Below are 14,683 nucleotides of genomic sequence, written 5' to 3'. Positions count from 1 at the left end.
CAACCCCTAATTTATGAATCTAAGTCATCAACATGAAGATTATGAGTTTAAATGTGCACATTGAGCTTAGAATAAGGATTTGAGTTACAATTCATACATACATGCCCATGTAGGTGTTAATTTACCATGTTAGTTTTGTATTTCACCAATTGTGTTGAATATGGAGGTTGAATGGTACATGCATACATATTTCATCAAGTTTTGTAAGTCAATCCCATGTTTTTGAAGTCTTGAAAGAGAATTTGGAAGAGAAATCCACATGCATGCATGAATATATGGAGTTTTGGCATGTTAAGTTTGATTTTAAGCATCTAAGTTATATTAGTAAGTTATTTGGTGCTTGCATGTTAGAATTGCCATGTTAATCACTTAAGTTCATGTTTTGCAAGAGAATTTTTTACATGCGTGAAGCTTATGAGCTCAACTTGATAGTTTCTTGAGTTTTGAAGAAAAGAGTTTGAAAGATTTTACATGCATGCTTTGTTTCTTAAATTTCAAGATGAAATGTGAGCTTTTGACAAAACCTTGGGCCATGATTTTATGAAATGATCCTAAATTCTTCATGTTTTATAAGTTTACTATGTTATCTCAAGTTTTGGGGCCCAAGAGATGTGTTTTGGAAGATTGAATTCGAGTTTTGAGCTTGGTGATCAAATCTGGAAATTCTAGAATTTGCATCCTCGCTCGAGCGTGGGAGTTCACGCTCGAGCGACCACTCTGAGTGCGTGCACTCCGCTCGAGCGACCAAAAGTCCGCTCGAGCGTGAATTGTAAGCTCCTAGAAGTTTCATGTCTTTTACAGATCGCTCGAGCGAGGGAATATGCGCTCGAGCAACCATCCTCATTTTGCATGTCCACTCGAGCGTGGATTGAGACCAACCAGTACTTTCTCCGAGTTTGCAGATCGCATGAGCGAAGGAAGACTCGCTCGAGCGACCACTCTCATTTTGCATGTCTGCTCGAGCGAGGAAATCTACGCTCGAGCGTGGACCTTATTTTCAGAAATTTGACTAAGTGTTCCAAGGCATGTTTTGGCTTCCTCATTGCATCTTAGGCATTCCTAAGCCTTAATTAAGCCATACTAATGAGGTTATGGATTAGAAACACACTAAGATAAGAATGTACTAAGTTCCGAGACTACAAGTGTGTGTGTTTTAGGTAATGTGATAAGAAAGAATAAGAACCAATGTAATGAAAGGTAAGACTTAATGGCCACTTGAATGTGTAATGATTAGATGTGCTTGTGTTATGTATTTTATGATTGTAGGTCAAGACTCGAGGACTGATTGACCGCTTACTGGAACCACTGTGACTAACGTTATTGTAAAGATACGTTCACATGAATTACGTTCCAAATGAAATATGATAAGTTCTGATTTCTGAAATGATATCTATTTTCGTGAACGAATATTCCAAGTTTGAAATCTATTATGGCATCCATAGATAGTCCCAAGTCATGGGGGACGGCATGAAAATGCGGGTCCATAACATACAAGTAATTACGAGATCTCGTTAGCCACTTCATTGTGGTGATATATGTTTAATCGGTATCCGGAACCGATTACTCTAGTCGGAAGACGTTCTGTGATGTGTTCTATGGGATGTACCATTATTATGTTCTAATATGAGAATGATTATGCTATAATCTGTTTTCCGCTTATGATATGTTCGGATTTCGTTCACTAACCCCTTTACCTTAATGTTATTCATTGGGCTTTAGCTCATTGTGTGTATATATATGTATAGGTGATCATTCTGGAGCCCGAGCCTAAAGGCTTTTTGTCTGGACCTGTGTTCTGTTGTCAGCCAACCATTGTGCCTCACGTGGAGGTTCCCGAAGTGTCCAGTGTTTAAGTTCTGTCGTTTCTATATATATAAGACTTGATTTGATGTCGTTGGCTGTACTTAAATGACGGTAATGTGTGTGGGTATAATGTATGAATGATATTTGAATATGTATATAAAGTTTTAAATATTCTGTTCACATAAGTCAGCACAGCTCATTGGACAACTATATTTATGTATTTGCTTCCACTAGCTCGTTAATCTTGTTAATCTGTTCAGAGGCCATCGGTAATCCAAGGATTACTGGCCGGTTACGATGCTAAACCTATAGGGGCGGGTTTGGGTTGTGACAGAGTGGTATTAAAGAACGAGTTATACCGCACACACGTGTCCATATGAGCAATAGGATGTCTTAGAAATGAAATAGGGACATTGCATTATCATGTGTAAGTATGTGAGCTATTATGACCATGTCCTTATTGAAAATACATTGAAATGAAACATTTGTGCATGATCAAAGAAGTTAAGTGGAATAACATGTAATGTTAATTGCAATATCGAATGTGGAATCTATGTGAATATGAACGTATGAATGTAAAGGATCATGTGACTGTATCTGAATTGAAATGAAAGTATAAACACGTCTGATATGAAATGAAATGTGGAATCAATGAGAGTTTTCCTTATATTAATAAGCACCCTGTTTATGTGTAGCCCATGGAAAGGACAAGGAATATAGACGAATCTGAATCTTCTGACGTTAGAATTAGCCGGTTAGAAAGAATGGTTGAAGCCTTAACCGAAAATCTGAAACAACAGCAACAAGGGAAAATACACGTACCTGAACCAGCTAACTATGATATGATAACACTGACACAGAGATACAATAAAGATTAAACCACCGAAATTTTAGGGGGGTATTGAACTGTCGAAAGCCGAGGCTTGGGTCTTAGAAATTGAGAAAATATTTGAGGTATTTCCGTGTACTGAGGCACAGAAAGTTTTGTTGGCAACATTCACGCTTAAAGAAGAAGCTAGGAGATGGTGGATGTTAGTACGAAATGATAATGAAGGTATGACATGGGATAGGTTTAAAGAAATTTTCTTCAAAAAATACTTTCCCCAATGCATCCGAGATAGAAAAGTATCTGAGTTTAAACAACTTAAACAAGGCAAAATGACTGTGGCTAAATATGAAACAAAATTTACTGAGTTAGCCCGTTATGCACCCCACATGATAGACACTGACTACAAAAAGGCTAGAAAATTTGAAGGTGGGCTGGACTTGGATGTGTTTGATCGAGTTGGTGTCTTAAAATTGCCAAAATACGTGGATGTTCTTGATAGGGCCTTAATGTCCGAGGCAAACATAGCAGCCTTGAAAATATCAAAACCAACATCATCAACTGAATCAGAAAGAATGAAACACAAGAAACAGAAAGTCGAAATGACTAGTAATTCGATAACTTCTGCGAATGAAAAATCTAGGGCGAAAACTGTGAACAAAGAAAGCCGGGGAAGCAATGTGAACAATGGTATACCTATTTGTAGAGAATGTGGGAAACAACATTGGGCATTTGTCGCCGCCTATCAGGAGCTTGTTTTAGATGTGGACAGAAAGGACACTTGGCTAAATCTTGCCCACGAGCTCATCCGAACAACACCTAGAGGCAAGGAAGGGTTTACATCCTAGTTCTAGGAGATGCTCGGAATGCTGAAACCACTGACGCAGGTATTACCTTATTTATGTGTGAATTGTGTGTATGAAAAGCGATTTGGGAAATCTGTATGACCATGACTTGAATTGAATTGTTATATATTGATTGAAACCGTTGAATGATTAGACCCATGAACTTGAATTATATACATGAATCAGTCACGTATGGAACTTCTGAAATTGAGAACCTATGTCAGTCTGAAAGAATGAACTTTTGCTTATGAAATTGCGAACGAATGCCTAGATGATAATTGATCCTAGACTCATATCTGTATATATATCTCCTCGCTTATAATACTATTAGAATTGATGGGGTTAAACTATGATTAATGAACACTTTGAGACCTACTGTTTGATATGAACTATCGTGACTGACTTGTTGAACTATGCTCAAACTGTTAAATATGGAGACACACTATGATTGACTGTATATGGAACATGTTTGGACCTACATATATCGATACCTTTGTGTGGGATATTAGTTAATCGAACTCGACACACTCTTTGTATCCGTTGTATTTGTATCTAGACTGCGTAGACCTATGACTTGTTGCCTTCACTATCGTATCTGGAGAAACTGTTTTGTATTCATCTGTACATTGAACTCGTGAACCTGTATTGGGAATGTTATTAGATTCTGAACATGCACATATATGACTATACCTTTGCTCAGAATGATTGATATGATTATTTGTTTGATAACTCAACCGTTGGGACTATGACTCTGGGATTGTGTGACTAAACCCTGAATGATAAACTCTAAACTGTGGACTGTGATTGTTGAACATTGACAAGACTGTTTGACTAGACCAGTGAACCCATGCTTAAATGACTGTATGACCAATTTGAAACTTCTGTATAACAATCTGCTATTGAGTACCTTATGCTTACATGAAAAACTCATTTGGGAAAATTGCTATGCTGACTGTAATACTTACCTCTCGATGTGAATAACTGCATGCCTGTGCATTTACCTGTGGAATTATTGGGAGGAAACACATTGTATATGACCTGAAACACTTTGACATGAACTACTATGATACATAACTTTGATGTGATTTGAGAACCGAGGAACTTAGAACAACTGTAGAACTACTGAATACGCACCTAAGCAAATGGAGTATGAACTATAGAATTAATGTACCTCGTTTGGAAATAATAAGGCTAGAACCTTTACCTGATCTAATTTGATAGAACTATGGTTTGATGAGACCTTTGTTTACTTGAGAGAACTTCTGTTTGATGACTGTAGACACCCCATTTTTGACCGACCTTAAGACTCAGACGTCACCGATTGAGCACTTGGTGACGTTGCATATTGTGCTCATTCTGAGGTTTCAAAGTCTCGGCTGCGAGCCTTGCCTCCAGACTTCTGGACTCTTTCGTGTCTTGCCTCGGTTTGCGAACCAGGCTCCCTTTTTTTCTGTTTTCTCTTCCCGAAGGGAGGGAGAGGTCTTGTAGATCATCTCTCAGTGGCCGTAGGATACATTTCGTGGTCGTAGGCCATTTTTCCCGTTTGGAGCCCGGTTTCCGATTTTTCGGAGCCGACGGCCGTGTGCCTCGGTTCGGGACCGCTTAACCACCTCCGTTTGCTCCGGTTTTTGGCATGCATCTTATTTTCTCCCTTTTGAGGGACACTGCGGTCCGAAAAACCAATTTTGTGGTCGAACACCACTTCCGGTGCCTAACAGTCAGTTTTCGGGGCCTCGGGCTGCGTGTTTCGACCCCTGAACCTTCATTTTGCATCAGTTTGAGTTCATTTTTGGCAGGGACCTCTGTTTCATTGTTAGGAAGGTCGTAGAAGAATGGGAGGCCAACAATTGTTCTGACAACCAGTTTTATTCCTCCATCGCCCTCCGTCGCCCGTTTTTCTCACTTGAAAGCCAATGTTGACCACCCTAAGGCCACTTTTTCCAGCCCTAAACCACATATTTGTGTTGTACACACCTGGGAGGCCACCAATATCACATGGCCGGCCAGTAATTGTGTTTGCCCCTTTTGAACCCCTCCAAAAAGTGGGCTTTTCTCTCTCCTGGTTTACTTTCTCCAGTTTTTGACCACATGGTTGTGTTGTGCACACATGGGAGGCCACCAATCTGGGGTGGTCGGCCACTAATACCTCTTGACCCTTTTGACCCTTGGCCGGCCGGCCACCTGCAACTCCAGTAACCGGCCGGCCATGATCCCCTCCTCTGGTACATTACAAATATGTATTTTGTTTCCCCCCAGATTGTGTATCCGGGGGGCTGCACTTTTGGGGGGAAACTTGAATTCATTTCCCCCCATTTTTCCCCCCTTTTTTCCCACACTTTTGCCTATATATCAGGCCCTCCAGCTCCCATTTTAGGGGTTACAAAATTTGCTTCACGGCTCTTGCATTGTATCTCTCTCTCCCTACACTCCAACTCTCAAAACCTCCCAAACCCTACACCATTTATCCACCACCACATAGCACTACACCACCACCATCCTTTCCAACAATTGGAGCTGGTTTTCTAGAGCTTAGGAGCACCTTTCCTCAAGCCAAGAGCTGCTAGAGCTTGGTCTACAAGGGTGAGTCTTCATTCTCCCTCTTTTGTGCTTTATTTTGTTCTATATCTAAGCCATACTTGCTTACATTTTTGGGCTCCGACCCTAACTGGAAATAGCATTATTTTGAGCGCCTTTTAATTTTTGTTTAAGGGCCTCTCCCTGTTTGAGGCTTCCTTTTCACACTTTCTTCTTTACCTCTCTTGTATGCCTCTTTCTTGCATAGTATTTTAGGCCTATTTATAAACTGTTTTGAGCTTGGTTATAAACTGTAAAGTAGATTATTTTGAGCCCTTCTTCAACATTGTTGAAGGGATCTTCACCTTTTTAGGCTTCCTTTTGTCACTTGCCTCTTTATCCCTCTTTTAGCCTTATTTTTGCATGTTTTGTTAGCCCCTTGTGCTTGTATTTTTGGGCTCTGGTACAAACTGTAAATAGCCTTATTTTGACCCCCTATTCATGTTTTATCAAGGGTCTTTTACTATTTGAGGCTCCCTTTTTACTCTTCGTGTTTAAACCTCTTTTTAGGCCTTATTTTGCATAGCATTTTAAGCTTGCATGTGCACTGTTTTGGGTTTGGTCACTAACTGAAAAATACCATGTTTTGGGCCCCTATTCAACTTTGTTAAAGGGCCCTCCTATGTTTGAGGCCAAAAACCATCACTTGCTTCTTTGTCTCCCTTTTGGCCCATTTCTTGCACAATGTTTTAGGCCTGTTTGTGTTTAGATCCGTGGCTTGTTGTAAACTTTAAGTCCTTCATTTTGAGCCCCTCTTAAACTTTGTTGAAGGGATCTTAGCCATTCAGGGCCAGCAGCTGCTACTTGCTTCATTACCTCTTTTACGGGGCCATTTTTGCATGCTAGCTTAGTCCTATTTGTGTCCATTTTTTGGCCTTGCTTAAAACTGTAAATATGCTTGCTTTGGGGCTGTCTTGATTCTTTATTCACACTTCATATTCAAATAATGCATGCTTTGCATAGCCATAGGTCATTCCATGTACCTAATTTCATGTTTCGGGTCTCATTCCATGTATCGGGTGCCATGTTTCCATGTTTTGGGGCTGTTTTGCATCATATTTTGGTACTGAAATTTGCATGTTTGCATATCATGTTTCACACCTTGCCATGCTTTGTTAGAGTGGCATTTGTGCCTTAGGATCGGTCCTCGGTTTGCGTGCATGCGTGCACGTATGTCGAGTGTCTCATTTTCATCTCATGGCTACTTATGTGAGTGTGGTTGAGGTCCACTCGTGTTGGTGTAAGTCCATTGTGCATTGTGTATGCCATTTCATTTCATAGCATTGTGTATGCTAGGTTGTATGTTAGCGCATCGTGTATGCCATGTTACCTCGTGCATCGTGCATGCCATTTCATAGCATTGTGCATGTTAGGTTGTATCTTAGTTGCATTCATGCATGTCATGCATATTGCATTGTGCTTGGGATAGGAGTTAGCCTGAGCACGGGAAACGAGGGACGTTTCGTACTTCGAGTGACAGAACGTGTCTCAATTCCCAGTCACCGACACTCCGGATTATCCATGATGGAGTTTAGGTTTTGTTGTGTTTATATGTGCATTCATTTCATATTGAGTCGTGCAATTCGACTCCTCGGCCATCATGCATCGATATGCGTGATTGGTGGCACGAGGATCGAGGACTACACTCCTTGAAGAGTAGTCGTGCATACATATGTGAAAATACCTTGCCATGCCCCTTTGTTGCTCTCTGTTGCAGCAAATCAGAAATCGACAGCCTTCCGGAGCTTGGCACGCATTCCAAGAACAATTGCAAACAGAGGCAAACAGGTGCATCGCAGTGGATTTCCGCACAAAGTAACCTGGACATGCATCATTCATCATCCGAAGCAGCGTCAAGGCAGTCCCTAGCTTGCATGCTAGTTTTCAGCTTACCTAGTTTAATTTGTTAATTAATTAGGATTTTGTAATTATTTGGACTGTAATATTCATTTGGGACTGTATTATTCTTTCGGACCCTCCGCGCGAGGGCAATGTTGTAATAAGTGTGCGTGTGTGTGATGTATGTCTTCCAACCCCACGTCTTTCTCCCTTTTATTTACCCGCTTATGATGGTTAGATTAGGGCATGTTTCAATTAGCATACAGTATGATAGCATGTTTGCATTCATTCATCTGTTTTGCATGCACCGGGCTCGGTGCATCATACTAACTGCATTGTATTTTCAATTCCAAGTTGAATACATGTTAGTTGTAGCATTTCATATGCCATGTTTAGAATAGCCGAGCCTGCTATAGTTGCATTTTTACATGTGTTGCATTAGGCATTTCTGTATAGTTAGGATCATGCATGGATTTCTAACCTAGCTTCTGTTTTGGCTTGGAGTACTCGGTAAGTTTTATGCTTTAGCATCCTTGCATGCGTGTGAGTGACTGCCATGAATAGCATGCTTACCATGAGGCTATATGCTTATGTGATATAACTGCCTGAATGCCTGTGGGTGAAGGTTGGGTTATTTGAATTGGGACAATTCATCAAATGTGTGTTTCAAGCCCACTGGATAGTGGCAAAATCATGTTTTTCTAAGCCCACCCGAGGGTGGAAAATCCACGTCTTAGCCTACTTGCGGGTAGCACCATCAAACCATTTTCAAATAAACAAACATGAAATGTTTTGTTCCAATTCAGGCAATCCAGTCGATACTTGTATGCTGTGCGCATCACATAGTAAATCTAGGCTAATAACCGGAATAAGAACACACAATATTTTCAAAACTTGATATCATGGTTAGTAGAGGCCGATCTTTGATCGGGCGAGCGGCGGTGCTCACGAAGTGATCTTCCCCAATCGTACCCAAGTTCCCGAGCCGAGGCAACTTTGGTGATGACGGACACGTGGCCTTAGGCAACGAGTCAGGGTTTCCTAAATTTTCCAAAATAAAATATTTAGGTGGTGACTCTGTATCTGGCAAAGCAGTCCATGTTTGGCACTTCTTTCAAAATCTGTTTTCTCAAAACAATTTGCCGGATTTGGACTCTTTGGTTCAGATTACGAACCGTGACAATTTGAGAGTCCGAACTGTAGTGAGCCCAATATCGAACGGAACGGGGGACTCGTTCCTCCCAGGGCGTTCGGGGACGTCTACAGTTTCTGGCGACTCTGTTGGGGATTTAGAGAACTTGACTCAAACTCATGATATCTTGTTTTGATTACACTTATGTGTTTCTTTGCATTGCATTTGCATTGGTGCGCCTAGGACACCGTGTTTTCCATCTGCTATTCCTGAACGGTTTGCCGAAGGCTTGTCTTGTCAAGGCATGACCATAAGGCTTACCGGTTGTGGGCTCTGCCAGTATGGGAACACAAACCCCGGTTTTACCGGGGCACCCATTTTGACCATTCGACCTAGTGCATATTCGGAATCCATAGTGACCATTCCAAGCTAGGACAAGTTGCTCACCCGATTTAGGTTGTTTGAAACCGCTGCGTGTGTAGTGAAACCCTAGCTCCTGACAAAATAGGACAGGGAAACCCTACCCCTCCATAGGGGTGTTTTGGCTCTCAATTATCTATTATGTGCTTTTAGAGTGCGTCTCTACAGGAATGCATGTATCAGTTTGCAAGTTTGGGCATCAGGCCTGTGGGCACCAGTTCAGTATTTTGGGATTCAGTTTACTTGAGGGTATCAGATTTGAGGCTGAATTTTGGGGGCAGAATTCAATAGAGGGCACAGTCATCCTGCTACACTCGTATCTGTTTTGGTGAAGTTGAGCTGAGGTGCTGTTTGTTTTCTCTTTTGCTAGGGTAGTCTTGGAACCATAGCTTCAGAAGGCTCCGATATCCCCCGAGGTTCATCGAACTTGTGCTGATAGACTTTGTCAGGTCAGAGATTCAGTTCAAGGGCAATCAGTGTTCCTTTGCCAGAGGCAGGGTAAAATGGCCAGTCAGGCACAAATCACCAGTTCAGCAGTTACCAGATCAGTGGCCCTTATCCACCCCACCAGTGAACAGTTAGGCTGAGGTCTCAGTTTCTACTGCAGGGATAGATACCAGTTGGTTAGATGGATCAGCAGAACACATTGGGGATGGAGGCAATGATGCGCCAGATGCAAGAAAGTATGAAACTCATGCAGCAAGATCCTGTCCGCCAAGCTGAATTTGCCAAACAGCAGGCTGCAATCATGGCCCAGCAGGCTGAGCTAATCACCAGGCTGTAACAGCAAAACGGAGCTTCTGCTTCGCATCGAGCTCCTCCCCCACCAGGAGCTCCAGTACCCCAGGAGACGCCAAATGTCCAGGAAGGTACGGACATTCCGACAGGGCCGGCTCTGCCCCCAATCTTACCCCAGCTGTCCAAAGCACCAATCAACCCACCGGACTCTCCCTTTAAGTTCGAGGTAGACCATACAGCGTTGAAGTTGAGCAAGCTTGAAAAGTTGTTCAAAAAATCCCAGGGGGTAAAGTCCATCCCGGACATTGAGGACAGGTACACCGACGCAACTGTGACACTGCCAGACAGGTTCAAGATGCCTCACATCAACCGTTTTGACGGGTCAGGAGATCCCATGGTCCACCTAAGTTTGTTTTCAGATGTTTTGCGCCCGATGGGCTTGACAAGATTACAGAAGCTTTCCCTTTTTGGCAGGACCCTGTCGGGTATTGCGGCCATCTAGTACGCCAAATTGGAGGATTCAGTGAAACGAAGCTGAGAGGAGATGGCCGAGGCCTTCGTCGCACAATATTCATACAATACCCAAATCGAGATTACGACCCGTGATCTTGAGACGACAAGGAAGGAGCCTAAGGAGAGCTTCTCAGAATTCGTGGCCCGCTGGAGGGCCAAGGCCTCAATGATGACCATTAGGCCAACGGATAAGGACCAAATACGGATGGTTGTGCGCAACCTCCAGCCCAAACTAATGCAGAAAATGATCGTGCTCCCCTTCCCTACCTTTTCAGATTTGCATGAGATGGGAGTACAGATCGAGGATGCTATGAAGCAGGGCCTCATTGACCAGGAGAAGGAGCAGCCCAGGAGGGCGTTTACCCGCAGTTCGAATGCGACCACCAGCGGTGATGCAGCTGCAAGATCTTCTGAAGTGGACATGGTCACCACCACCACATCAAAAAAAGATACCCCATTCACTGGTGCGTCCGGAAGTAGCTCACAGACGGCCAAATATCCACCCCGAGTCAAGAGGGTTTTCACCCCCACTTTATATGCCTTTGTCAAAGGCTCTAGAGGCCTTAACCCAGAAATGACATCTGAAACCATTGGAACAACGGCCTTTACCTGATCATCTCCCTCCAAAGCATGACCATACTAGGTACTGTGCGTACCATCAACAAACCAGTCATGACACTGACAGTTGCTTTCGTCTGCGCCATGATGTACAAGATCTGTTTGACAACAGGGTCATCCCCGCGCCAGTCCAGCAAAGTCTATCGGCACTCGACCAGTGAACCTGTGTGGGATAATGTGATGTGATCGAGGGATGAACCACCTGCGGGCGGCGTTCAGTTTATTTCAGATATGGTGTATGGCATGCACTGTTTTGAGCATTTGCCAATGCTAGCTTTTGTGCTTTCTGACTTGGGTATTGGGTCAGTCTTGTTGTTTTGTTTTGAGCCTGTCTTTTTGTTTTGAGTCAGTCTCTTTTTGTTTTGGGTCGGTCTTGTTGTATCGAGTCAGTCCTGTTGTATAGGAGTCGGGTGATTCCGGGGGGTGTTACCTCAGGCGTCACCATTTTGTTTTGTGTTTATCTTTTGGTTTTGTTTTGAGTCTGTTTCTGCCGGGAAGCCAGTTGTGCCAACAGATTTTGAATGAAACAGTAGTGATTTTCATGCTCTCGTATTTGCTTCTGCCTTGTGCCAGTTATGCCGGAAGTTCTGAATGAGATGGCAGTATTTGACTAAGAACTCTGCCTTTTCTGTGCCTTGAAGTCATTGTAATGATCTGAGTTTTTCAAAACTTTTTGAACGTTGCGTTGAAAACAAAGAGAGAGGAATTCCTCGGGATTTGCAAAACTTTGATCAAACTGAGAGAAAGAGAGGGGTGCTAAGCCCTTAAACAATGAAATCATGCTTGTTAGTGTGAGTACTGAGAAGGACCCTAGCTTTGATCCAGATTGGTTCCACACTATCTTCGGCGCGAGTGATTTGTCGCTTTCTTAAAAACTTTCAAAAACAAAATGTTTTGCGCAGTCCTGTGAAGACTTGTGTGGAATCGCTCTTGAGATTGTGCAACCTAGGATCGCTCTCAGCCTCAAGATTCAATCCATTTGTTTTCGAACCTTGGACCCATTCAGAATGTTCAATGGTCAACTACAACGTGAGGCCTGCGTGGCCAGATTCGAAGCAGCCCTCGAACGAGAGGCAAGAAAGTCAGATCAAGAAGATCAGATGTCATCAAAAGAAGCTTGCAAAGCTAGATCAGGGGCACCCCTCGAACTAGGGGCAAGAATTTCAAATGTGTTCGAAGAGTCCAAGATGAAGATCGGCAAGAATGCCAAACCCCAGAAGGGAGGAAAGAAGAAGACATTGTTGAAGGACAACCGAGTTCCTATCCACAGACACTAGGGGCAAATTCACCCTCCATTGGATGGACTCTTGCATCGTCAGCGAACAACAGCCATTCTCCTGGATTCAGATGACTTCGGGATCTTAAAACCATTCCATATGGACAAAAGCTATACTTTTACCCTTGAGAGGCTCGCTGGGCCGAAAACCCGGAAGGGCGGCCCAGGCAAAAGTTAGAGCAAGATGCAAAGAAAAGAACAAAAAAGAGAAAAGAACAAAAGAACAAAAAAGAAAGATGCAAAGAAAAGAACAAAAAAAGAAAATCAAAAAGAAATAAAAAGAAAAGAACACAAAAATTGAAAAGAAGAAAAACATAGCTCGCAAGGTTGAAAACCCGCAAAGGGCGGCCTTGGCAAAAGTTAGAGCGCAAAATGAGAGGTTAAATACCCGAGTGTACCTTAACCCCGAACTACGTAAGGCTTGATTCCCATCTTTGGGATACGTAGGCAACTTCATTCTGAAGTCCAGCCATAAACACTTCCAATTCGATTGTGTCCATGCGATGGTTTTGGTCATCTTTGTCTTCTCTGTATCTGACAGTCTGGTTGTGTTCGTCGCTCTGAGGATTGACTACAATGCGCTGCGGTGCTATTCAAACAAGGGGCAACTTTCCGTTGCCATTCAAAACGCCGCAGTGTCATTTCAAACAAGGGGCAACTTTTCGTTGCCATGCAGTGTCCTTCAGACAAGGGGCAATTTTCTATTGTTATGGGTCCGAGGTTGTGCATCTCAAGAGTAGGTTCCGTGCTCGTTGAGCAGTGGTCGTTTGCAAAAATAGTTTTTGAGAATTTTTACTGAGGTTGACTAATCTTCTCGAAAAGTACTCCATATTTTTTCAAAACTGGACCATTTCTTGGACCCAAAAAAAGAAAACTCTCAGTGCTCATAGCCTAACTTGCATGATTTTAAATCAGAAAATCGAACAAGCGCATTAATCTAACTCTCGTGTTGGTCAAAACTGTTTTAGTAGAAAGCAAAAACAAAAAAAATGGTCAAAATGATGAACTAGGGGCACAGTTGAGTCAGGTGTTCTGTCTTTTCCCCTTTGTCAAAATACTTGCCAGAAAGGGCACTCTACTTGTCGGAAAGGGCACCGTATTCGCCAGAAAAGGGGCAAAACAAAGGGCAGAAAGCTCTCACATCCTCCAAGCAACGAGGTATCAAGCAAAGTGTGAAGCACGAACTAGAATGGGGCAAGAAATTCCACTCCATCATCTGGACAGATCTTATCACGTCCAAACTCCCCAGCAAAGTATCATCAACTAATGATTAGCTGCAGATTTGCTACACACCCAGTTGTAGCGCAACCTTTCCGTGGGAGGAATTTACTAGCCGTGAGCGGAAGAAAGAGAATCTAACAGAATGCTAGGGGCACAAGCCCACAATTTGCTGTTTATCCATCAACCACCCAGGGGAGGGATGAAAAATGAGAGATTGAAGAATAGAGAGATGTGTGCTGAGAGAAAAAGTGAGGAAAAGGGTTTTGTGAGAAAAGCCAAGCCTGAGGGCCGAGTGATGTGAGAATCACAAATAAGAAAGGGTGGGAAACACTACCCGGTGAAACAGGCTCCCTTTGCACGTCTGAGTGTCGTGTCTTTTTGTTTTATCTCGATTCTTGTTTTGAGTCGTTTCGAGTGTTACTCGATGTGTCTAGGTTGTGTGCCTTTTGTTTCCTTGTTGAGTCATTTCGCTGTGTTCAGTCGTAGGCTCAATACCTGGTCGAGAACTCATTTATCAATTTCAAAATAAAATCGTTTTGCGCTCCGAGTGCCGTGTCGTTCTCCACATCTGTGCAAAACAAGATTCGTTCTTTCATAAAACCGCAGGGTTCAACCCAGGTCATGTCAGAACAGTAAAACCAGGACCTGTTTGAAGCTATATGGGTTCCAGACTACAAAGCAAAAGAAAAGAGGAAATGTCAGGTATCTGAGTTTGTTTCAACTTCAATAAGTTCCGAGATTACATTCCGTGTGTACCTTTTCAAGTCTTGCCAATGCTCCGAAGTATGAGTGTGCCTCTACCTCAAGCTCAAGATCAAGTCTGCTTCAAGCCAGAATGGCGATCAAAAGTGCTCTCCCTGAGTACCATTCCCTGCTAG

Source organism: Camellia sinensis, chromosome 3, assembly GCF_055761805.1.
Source record: "Camellia sinensis isolate YWXY chromosome 3, ASM5576180v1, whole genome shotgun sequence".
NCBI classification, from domain to species: Eukaryota; Viridiplantae; Streptophyta; class Magnoliopsida; order Ericales; family Theaceae; genus Camellia; species Camellia sinensis.
This window is presented reverse-complemented; position numbering follows the sequence as displayed.